We start from the raw sequence: 10480 nt of genomic DNA on the forward strand, positions 1-10480 counted from the left end.
TCGGGAAATTGAAATAACCGAACGTTATGTTAGTTACATCGTTTATAACTAAAGAACGTATGCAACGATTTTGACGATTCAAAGGACTTACAAATCGTATGTGGTCAGATAAGGAAAATATGCAAACTATTTGTGAGATTCCGCCAAAACAAATATATTAAGTAACATTTACAATTCCCCGGCAAACGTTGTTTTGCCTTATTTATAAGTTTATTTTATCTTTAAAGAAATTGCTAATTAGTTTTCAGATTGCCGTTATAGATTTGTATATCCGACGTTAACTTTGTCCGAATTTGTTTACCATTAACTGTCAAAAAATATATATATCTAAATATATAAAATCTATAACAAACCATATACAAATCAATATAGACAATCTAGCAACTAAATAATCAATTTTTAAAAAATTCAATGAAATTATATCTGAGCAGAAGTCTATTGGCAACCCTGTCGTGAATGTTCACTAATTTTGTGGTGCTCTGTGCTCGTTTAAAAAATATTTAATTTCTAACAATATAATCTGTGTTTTTGTGGTAACAGTGTTTAAAAGTGTTGTGAAATAATGTTTGTGCATTTCTATCTAATTGGAATTGTGAAATTTAACATATTTTTGCTAATATTAAGTAATCATTTTAATTCTAATTGGCATTTTGTTTACATTCCCAATTTGTTCCTTTGTTACATTAGCTTATATTGTTGTTGTAACATTTCTTTTATTTTATTTTGACATCTCAAAACAGAGTTGCCAAATTTTGTGTTTCATAAGAAATTGAAGGGATAGAAATTCCAGAAAATTCATAAATTATATTAATATATATAATATATATATATATATTTGTTATTTGAATTTTACCTTGTAAGGGCAGTGATAATTTGAAAGTAATTTTAAGTGATTATTTATAACTTTTTCGAGACGAGCTTGATGATATAAGTTTTTGCAATGAAAAGGAAAGCCAGGAGAAGAACCTACGTACCCACCATTATGCGGGGCGTTTCGCCGTTTCGTTTCGCATATGCGAATTAAATTATGCAAGTTTCGCATCAGGGCGGAATAAATACAAGTTATCAACGTACGACCTTTGTAAAGCCACATACCCCAATATGCCTGATGAGCCGCTTAACCAACGGCAAAACGCGTCGCATAATGGTGGGTACGTAGGTTCTTCTCATGGCTTTCCTTTTCATTGCATCAAGCTCGACTCGAAAGAGTTATAAATAATCACCTTAAATTAAAAAAAAAATAATAATTTTTAAAAATGATTTGTCCTTACGAATTATGTAATATTTCTGTAGATGATGAGTTGTGTGTCACTTGCTGGTTTTGCCTTAAGCAATGGAACGTTAAATGTGCTCGAATTAATGCAAAAGTAGTGGACACAATTAGGGATAGTGTTGGTGTCCGTTGGTGCTGTGTTCATTGTCGAAAACTCTCAGTCTTTGTAAAAGACTTGCAGTCGGAGCTTGGTTCGATTAAAATAGAATTTACATCGTTATCAAAACTTTTGAGAATTTTTCCAATTTGTTCGAAAATCGAGAATCACCAGTTCAATCATCTAATGCTTCTTCCGTAGCTGTCACTAGCAATTCCCTCCAACCTGGTCAAAGAACAGGCTGAGGATATAAATTATTATATAAAATTAAAAATCGTTGGAAATTTCCTTCTACGTTGTTATAAGTTCCGGTCTGCTTTCTCAAAAAGTAGATCATCTTTTAAAATCGTAGTACAAGAAAGTATGTTTCATCGACTAATTTCGAGAGAATTTTGGCCTGCTAATTCATTTCTAAAGGTTAAAAGCATATGTGTTAAATAGTGAAATCTTCTAGATATGTTCTAGATATCAAATACTTAGAAAATATAGTGTTGTTAAAAAGGTGGTGGCGTCCTTATTGCTGTTGATGCCAAATATTCCACTAATTTAATTGCATTAAACTGTTTTGATATCGAATTTATTTGCATATCCATTGAATTATTTAATTATTGGTGACTTGCTCATATATTCCTCCCTCATCGCAACTTGATATTTATAATCAACATCTGTTTATAAATTCAATATAAATTCAATCACTAACAAAATGAATGGCTTTCATTGCCAGATTCTGAGTCTCTAACACCATTGACATCTGATGCAAATGTAAACCTATATATTTTTGAAATTGTAAATCGATTTAGCGACATAAATCTTTATCAAATAAATAGCATATCAAATTGTTATGATCGAATTCTAGATCTAGCATTTGTGAATTATACACAATATTTTGAAATAATTAAAATACCTCCAGTATTTACTCCCTAAGATAACTACCATCCTACATTATGCATAATAATTTAGCCACCAAAAATTCTTCAATGCCATTTAAATCTGTTCCTAATTATTATAAAACTGACTTCCGTAAATTGGAGCTCATTATTTATTTGTAAGAGACATAGTGATCTAGAATTATCAGTATATAAATTTTATGATATCCTAAATAAATTTATTCTAGAATGTGTTCCCACTGTTAGAGTTAGAAATTCGGAACGATATCCATGGGTCACATCTGGGCTTTCAAGTATTAAAAATTATAAAAAAAAAAACTTTTTAAAAAATATAAAAATTCTGGCTCCTCTATAGATTATGCTAGATATGCTGTCGCAAGGTCTAAATACACGACAGAGTCCCGAAAACTTTACAATCTTTATTTAAACAAGATTAAACATAATTTCAAATCCAATCCTAAATCTTTTTATGACTTTGTTAATATAAAAAAAAAGCTAAGCCAAAGCCCACCATTTTGAAATTCAATAATCAGACATTTGAGAAAAACTCTGAAATTTCAGAGTGCTTCGCAAATTTTTTCGTTACAACATATTCATATTCACCCTGTCAAAATAAAGACACATATAGTTATAAATTATCGACGATAGATCAAATATCTATGCCTTTTTTACAAAGTCAATATGTTTATAAAAATCTACGTAATTTAAGATCAATTAAAAGTCCAGGTCCGGATGGCATTCATAGCATAATTCTAAATTACTGTTCAGATACATTAGCTATCCCTTTAACGCCGTTGTTTAATTATACCCTGAAATGTAGTCATTTTCCTACCTTCTGGAAGAAATCCTATATAGTTCCTTTACACAAATCTGGTAGCTTAACTAATGTCTCGAATTATAGAGGAATTGCTAAATTAAGTGCAATTCCAAATTATTCGAAAAACTGATTACTGATGTTATTTCTCATAAATTTCAGCCAATCTTAAGTCCATATCAACAATCGTAGTGGCCTCTCAACCATTAACAATCTTCCTCAACCGTCATAAAAGGTTTTATTTAGCGTAATCAAACCGATACAATTTACACTGACTATAGTAAAGCTTTTCACAGGGTTAACCATGAACGTTTTATATATAAATTAAATCAAATTGGTTTCAGTATAAATTTAGTTAAATGAATATCATCTTATTTGCGAAATAGATCACAGACAGGTAGTTTTGTTTGATGATTGTCTCTCCAAATCCATTAATGTTCCTTCCGATGTTCCCCAAGGAAGTCATTTAGGTCCACTCCTCTTTCTTCTATTTATAAATGATTTACCAAATGCAATAATCCATTCCAAATTGCTAATGTATGCTGACGATGTCAAGTTTATCACCCATAACTCCATGAAGCAAGCTGATTTACTTCAAAATTATTTAAATAGCCTTTTTCAATGGTGCGAATTAAATTGTATGGATTTAAACCTAAAGAAATGTAAGCATATGTGTTTTTCCAGATTTTCTACATTAACAAGGCAATACAATATTAATGCTACTGTTTTATCAACTTTAGATTCATTTGTTGATATTGGTACTTTAATGGATCCAAAATTAAATTTTAATAATCATGTAATTTCTATGGTAAACTAAGCCCACGGTGTCTTAGGATTTATAAAACGATGGGATAAATAATTCTCTGATCCCTACATTACAAAACAACTTTTTACATATCTTGTGCGACCCATATTAGAATATGGCTCTGTTGTATGGGATCCCCAATATACAATACATTCCGATAAAATTGAATCAGTGCAGAAACATTTTGTACATTTTGCACTGAGAGGTTTACATTGGAATAGTGACTTTGTGCTGCCTTCTTACACTAGCAGGTTAAAATTAATTCGATTGCCTACATTAAAAAGTAGACGTATTATGTTGAACACTATGACGGTAATTAATATATTAAACGGTAATATACCCTCAGACTTACTAATTTTATCTATTAGATTACGTTTTCCTTTTCGATTATGTAGATATTATCAATCATTATACGTAGATTTTCATCGCACAAATTATTCTATGGGAGATCCTCTTAGTAAAATGTGTATTGATTTAAATTCTGTGTATTCTAACGTAGACTTTTGCATGTAATGAACAAGGTTAGAATTTTGATCGAATGCCTCAATAACTTGAAGCATTTCAGCCCTTGGTTATGAGCAGGACTACGGGAGCCGTTGAAGTGGTAGCTGCAGTCGGAATGGGGGTCTTGTTCTTCTACAACCAATTGAATGTCTAGTTACAGGTATTATTATAGACTCAAAAAAAAAACAACAACATATAGGCAAAACTGTAAGTGGACCAGTAAAAGGAAATCTAGAAAATTTAACTTTAAACCGCATAATATAAATCAAACAAAAAAATAATAATAGAAAAAATAGTTAGATGGTTGTCTTAATCGATCGCTATATTCTGTATTTTGACTTCTCAGATGTTGCGAGAAGCAGCCTCTACACCCTCACCAACCTATGTCCATGATGGCTTATTTTTCTATGGACCCCCAATTTAGCTCACATCCAATCTACATAGACATCCCTAATAAGATAACGTTAGCCTTATAATTCACAAATTCATTTTGAATTCAAAAATTATATTTATTCACATTATAAATCAATTCGGCACTATTTATAGGCTTTAAGATAAATATTATAAACATTAATCCAATATATTAAATATATGAAAATATTTAACAAAATAAGTATGTCATACTAAAAAAGAAATTGTGCCCCTGAATGGGTTAATTAAAAATATGGAGATTAAATTTTATGAGATTTAGATATCAGCAGAAAAAAATATATGAATAAATTTAAGAGCCATGCGAGAATAATTCAATTTTTAAAGCTCAATGACAAAGTGAACTCTTAAATTGATCATCAAAATAAAGAGAGTATGTATATGTTAAAAATCATTATAATTCACCACAATCAATACACATTTTAAAAGAGATTCTCAATCACTTACCACTTTGGATGCTGGTTATCTGTGGAATTATTATGTATCTTGGTTGTAATGATTTAACTCATGCGATGAATTTATAAATTTACTCCCTAGCAATAAAACTGAATATGATTTAAATCTAAATTAGATCTATAGTAGCATGATATACACTTAACGAAATTTGGGGTTACTGAAGAAAATAATAATGTTTTGTTGGTATGCAATAATCAATTAATGGAATGGAATTAACTTAATTTATTATAATACATTGATTTTCTTTAAATGTATATCGTGTGCGAGATGATGTATGTTGATGGGATACTTATTTGAATAATTATAAATGTTTCGAATTCGATGATGATGTAAGTTCATATATGGACTTATATTACATAATTTCCAATGAAAGGTGGATCATTGAATTCCGAATTAGATCCGCTTGTTTCTTCGCGAATTCCATATAAAAATTCCATGTTTTGCGGTTTAATATATCTTCATAAGCATATTACTTTTCCTGGGAAAATAGGTTATTAGTACTTTCAGTATGGATGAATGTGGGTTGGATATTGAAATCAAAAAAGTGCATCAAATGTATAAGCAGCAAGCAGCTAGCAAGAAACAATTGTCCATAGCGCAGTGTGGAATTAGTGGTAGTAAATTATTAGGATAACTTCGTTCGGGTTACTTTGAAAAACATCAAATCCTGGGTTTTATGGTAATGGGCCAATATATCGAATTAAAGTTCTTGGCCAAACAGCATGGATGGATTAAAATGTCAAGAATTTTGGGTATGTTACCATACCAGTAATACACCAGTAATTTTTCTGCCCCAAGATGTTTGTTGGGCACACTTTGCGTAGGATGTTGTGGCACAAGTTATATAAGGCGGTTTGCCTTGTAGGCAACCGTGTCTGGAGGTACTTTTCTTTTAGATGCTTCAGATATGATGTAGTAGGAAGCAATTTAGATTTAATGTATGATTTTGGCAGGAAGGTGTGGGAGACTTCTGAAACTCCAAACTGCAGAAGTTCCTGAAATTTGCTTTTTTCTCCACAGAGATATTAAAAGTTTCCCTAAAATTTCATCACAATAATTACACTTTCACTCTTTATATCATAAAATAGTTATTACCTTCAAAAAAATGTGTTGCTCAAAAGGCAAACATAGTTGTAGATAAAAAAATTGATTTTATTTAAATCAGGTAGGCTTTTTGATTAAAGAGATTTTTTTAGATTTTAGTCTGGATTTTTATGACTGATCACTTTCACGATTTTTAATAAAAAGGCAGATTTTATTTCTTTAATGTTGGACGAAATGAAGTTGGCTGTAGAGAATATGACGATAAAGAGTAAAGTGAAATGTAGCTACAAATAAGGTGTTATCGATATTTTTACACAATTTTTTTCTTAAAGCAATGAAATATGTTACTTTATGTAAAGAAATCCGTAGATTTCGAATTTCGCATTTATTTAATTATTTTAAGTGTATTTTATTAGAAAAAATTGTATTGTTTTGCGAGGCATACTGTGATACTAGCAAAGACTTGAACCAAATGTATTCGGCTGAGGAGAATATAGTAATTGTGCTATCACAAAGAGAAAATGAAATGTGATGGAGAACCAAAACAAAAACAATAATAAAAGAAGGGAGTAAGAATGGAGTGAACACGCTTTATTGGAATTAGAATAACAATAACAAAAATAATAAAATTTTAACTAAATTTTTCTTCTCAACATTGAAGCGAGTGAAGTGAAATAATATAAAATAATCTTCTTTGATTAAAGAGTTTTTAGTTTTGTTTCAGCGATGATGGTGAACTGATGATAAAATATACAAATCAACAGTGGGGTCTGAATAAGACGAGTTTTGATGTATTTCGAAGCGTTTGTTTTGTTGATACGTATATCAAATATAGGTTCATTTGAAATAATTGTCCCAATAATCAATTCAGATATAACAATTAGTTTTTTTTTTTTTGGATGTGTGCAATATGGGTATTGTAAATTAAAGACAATTTGAATTGTGTTAATGTTTTGTTTTTGTGGAGTTTGTGGTATCAGGTTTCTTTGTATATTACGATACCAGATAAAAAGTTTTCAAAGTTTTAATAGATTTAACAGATTTTTTGCCATCCAATGTTAGACAAAGGTCTAGGTCAGTTTATATTATGGATTTTTAGCTGGCATGGAATTGTGTTTAGCAACAAATGTTGTGGTAGAAAAAGAATTATGAAGGCATACAATTATATTGGCAAGTTTGTCAAAAACGTCCATCACATGCATGAATATAGAACTAATAAAATCTAATATAATAATATTTTTAAATGATTAATACAACTTAATAACAAACTGGCTGTTGAAGTAGATTTCTGTAGCTGGTTTTCTATCCCTTCTCATATTCCATCATAATGCGGGTTATGGTGTGTACGCGATCCCTACGAAAGGGAGGTCGCCCCTCGGTCGGCAGGGGTGGGAAAGTGAGGCGTGGGAACGTACGAAAAAAAAGAATCAATTTTCAAGAATTCCCTTCATATGTATGGATGAAATTACGTGTTTGTAATACCAACATTCAAGCCAAGCCCAATCTAAAATAATGCGAGTTATATACTGATTTCAATACAAATATCAAAAGGACAGTTTGACATGAACAACGTTTTATTCTAATGGACAAAATAGGAAATGTCAAAATTTGGGGATGTATCAAAAATGTTTGGTGGAATAAGTTTAACCGATTAATATACTGAAATATCACACATACTCAAATATGTTTTCGATAACTTCCTTAATATTTACCAACCTTATATTCATGCAATTTCGATAAGGCAAAACAACGTTTGCCTGGTCAGCTAGTTGGAAATAATATTTCGAAAAATTATCCGATATGGGAAATTACAAAATTCTTTTAAAATTCCATAAAAAAATTTTGAAAAAATTTACATAGGTTAAGGAAAATATGCTGATTCGAATATAAATAAAATGAATTCCTATTTGTTGTAATTCGCGAATTTCTTTCAAAATGGTTAAAAACATTTGTTTTCTTTGCATACTTGTCAAATCACATTGAAATATGGTTTAATAGCCGCGAAAAACAAATAGAAGCATAAAGATTTCTGAAAATAAAATAAATAATTTTTTTAATTAAAACAAAAAATGAAAAAATTTACATAGGTTAAGGAAAATATGCTGATTCGAATATAAGTTAAATGAATTCCTATTTGTTATAATTCGCGATTTGCTTTCAAAATAGTTAAAAACATTTGTTTTCTTTGCATACTTGTCAAATCACATTGAAATATGGTTTAATAGCCGCGAAAAACAAATAGAAGCATAAAGATTTCTGAAAATAAAATAAATATTTTTTTTAATTAAAACAACTCAGTTTTTTAATTTTCGATTTTTTAGTATGGTTAAGGGAATTCGGTTTTACCTTAATCTTCTAAAATATGCGACGCTTTCTTCCTCAAATTCTTTTCGATGATTGTTCAATATCGGTAGATTCATCTGATAAGAGTTTCGACTTTCAAAATAACGTATTCGCGTATCCGTTGAAATAAGTTGTTGCGCATGCGGTTTTCGTATAAATTATGCTTTTTCGATGATTCACTTAGCGGCCAAAATTTGCCGCTCGATGCACTTTACTATGCAAAAATCCTAAAAATTGCTAAAAATTACGCAACGTGCATAAGATTTTTATGCGCATCAGATTTCAGTACACTTCTATGAAAATACACAAAAGTGCACATATTTTAAAATAATTGGTTAAGAACCGCGGATGTGCCACCACAATCAATTTTGGATAAATAAGCATATTATTCGCATATCGATGTATTTTTCACATATTTTCACACATTTTCACACAGATTCGCAAATTTGATAATACAAACATGAATGTATGTAAAAGCAATTGGAAGAAAAAAGCGATTTTTTTGATGTTAAAGATGTACCTCGGACAGGTAGGCCGATCGTCGAAAACTGTTATAAACCATTTACAATAGACCAGAAACGGCCAAAATTTGCCAACAGGAGAGGTGTCGTGTTCCACCAGGACAACGCTAGGCCACACACTTCTACAGTGACTCGTCAGAAACTTCGGGAACTTGGTTGGGAAGCTTTAGTGCATTCGGACTTGGCACCAAGCGATTATCATGTTTTTCTTGCATTGCAAAATTGCTTTAATGATAAAAAAATTGGCATCTACGGAGGATTTTAAAAATCCACTACTAGAGTTTTTTGCAAATAGAGAGCAGGACTTCTATGGGAGAGGCATTATGAAGTTACCTTTCAAATGGCAACAAATCATACAACAAAACGGTACGGACATTCCGATGTATGTTAAATAAAGTAGTATAGTTCATATAAAAATAATGGATTTTCTTTTTCCCCAACCTAATACATTTAAAACAAGCCGGAGAAGGGATTTCCGAAAAACGGGGCAACGAAGTCTGTCCTCGACTTTTGACCTTTGTAAAAGCCGGAGGTGACTTGGAGGAAGAAACAACTTTATTAATTGGTGGACGGTGAAGAAGGCTGTGGTGCCTTTGTTTGCATGAGGTGCTTTTGCAGGTTTTAACTACATGGCCACGAGATAAACAATTTACACAAAATTTATTTTTCTTAACAATCGAGAATTTGTCCTCAAACGAAAGTTTTAGAAACTGGTGGCAGAGTCGAAGATGATGGCTCTGATTAGGACAAATGGAGCAAGAAGTTGCGGAGGGTGAATTTATAGCTCGAGGTGGGGTAACACATTTAGAATTTGGTTCCGACAACAATTTATTGGGGGAATGAGGAGTAGCGATGTTACTAGGTGACAACTTCTTAGAGGAGTTTTGAGAATGCATTTTCTTTGGCAACAGCAACTTATTTTTGGAGGGGAGGACTTAGAACAAGTCAATGTTTGTATCCTCTCTGTGAGGAATGCGTCTAATTCTATCCAAGAGGACAAGTACGCTTTATTTTTTATACTTTGCTCCCACAGAGTCAAAGTAATTTTTGGCAATCGCTGCAAGCAAATAAAAACAACAATCGGATCCCAATGATCCGTGGTGACGTCATAGACTGGCATTGCAGCAATGCAACTATTTATCCCACGTTGGATATTTTTAAGGCCATAAACAGTTTCAGCTTCTATGGAGGGGAGTTCAAACAAGGATTTGAGGTGACAATTTACCACAATTCGTTTATTGTCATAAGTATCAGACAAAGCTTTCCAAGCTAAAGGGAAACTAAAATTGGTGAGTGGAAATCTGGAA

This window comes from Musca vetustissima, unplaced genomic scaffold, assembly GCF_032173495.1.
Source record: "Musca vetustissima isolate MV318-11 ecotype Yass unplaced genomic scaffold, APGP_CSIRO_Mvet_v1 utg37208, whole genome shotgun sequence".
Lineage (NCBI taxonomy): Eukaryota > Metazoa > Arthropoda > Insecta > Diptera > Muscidae > Musca > Musca vetustissima.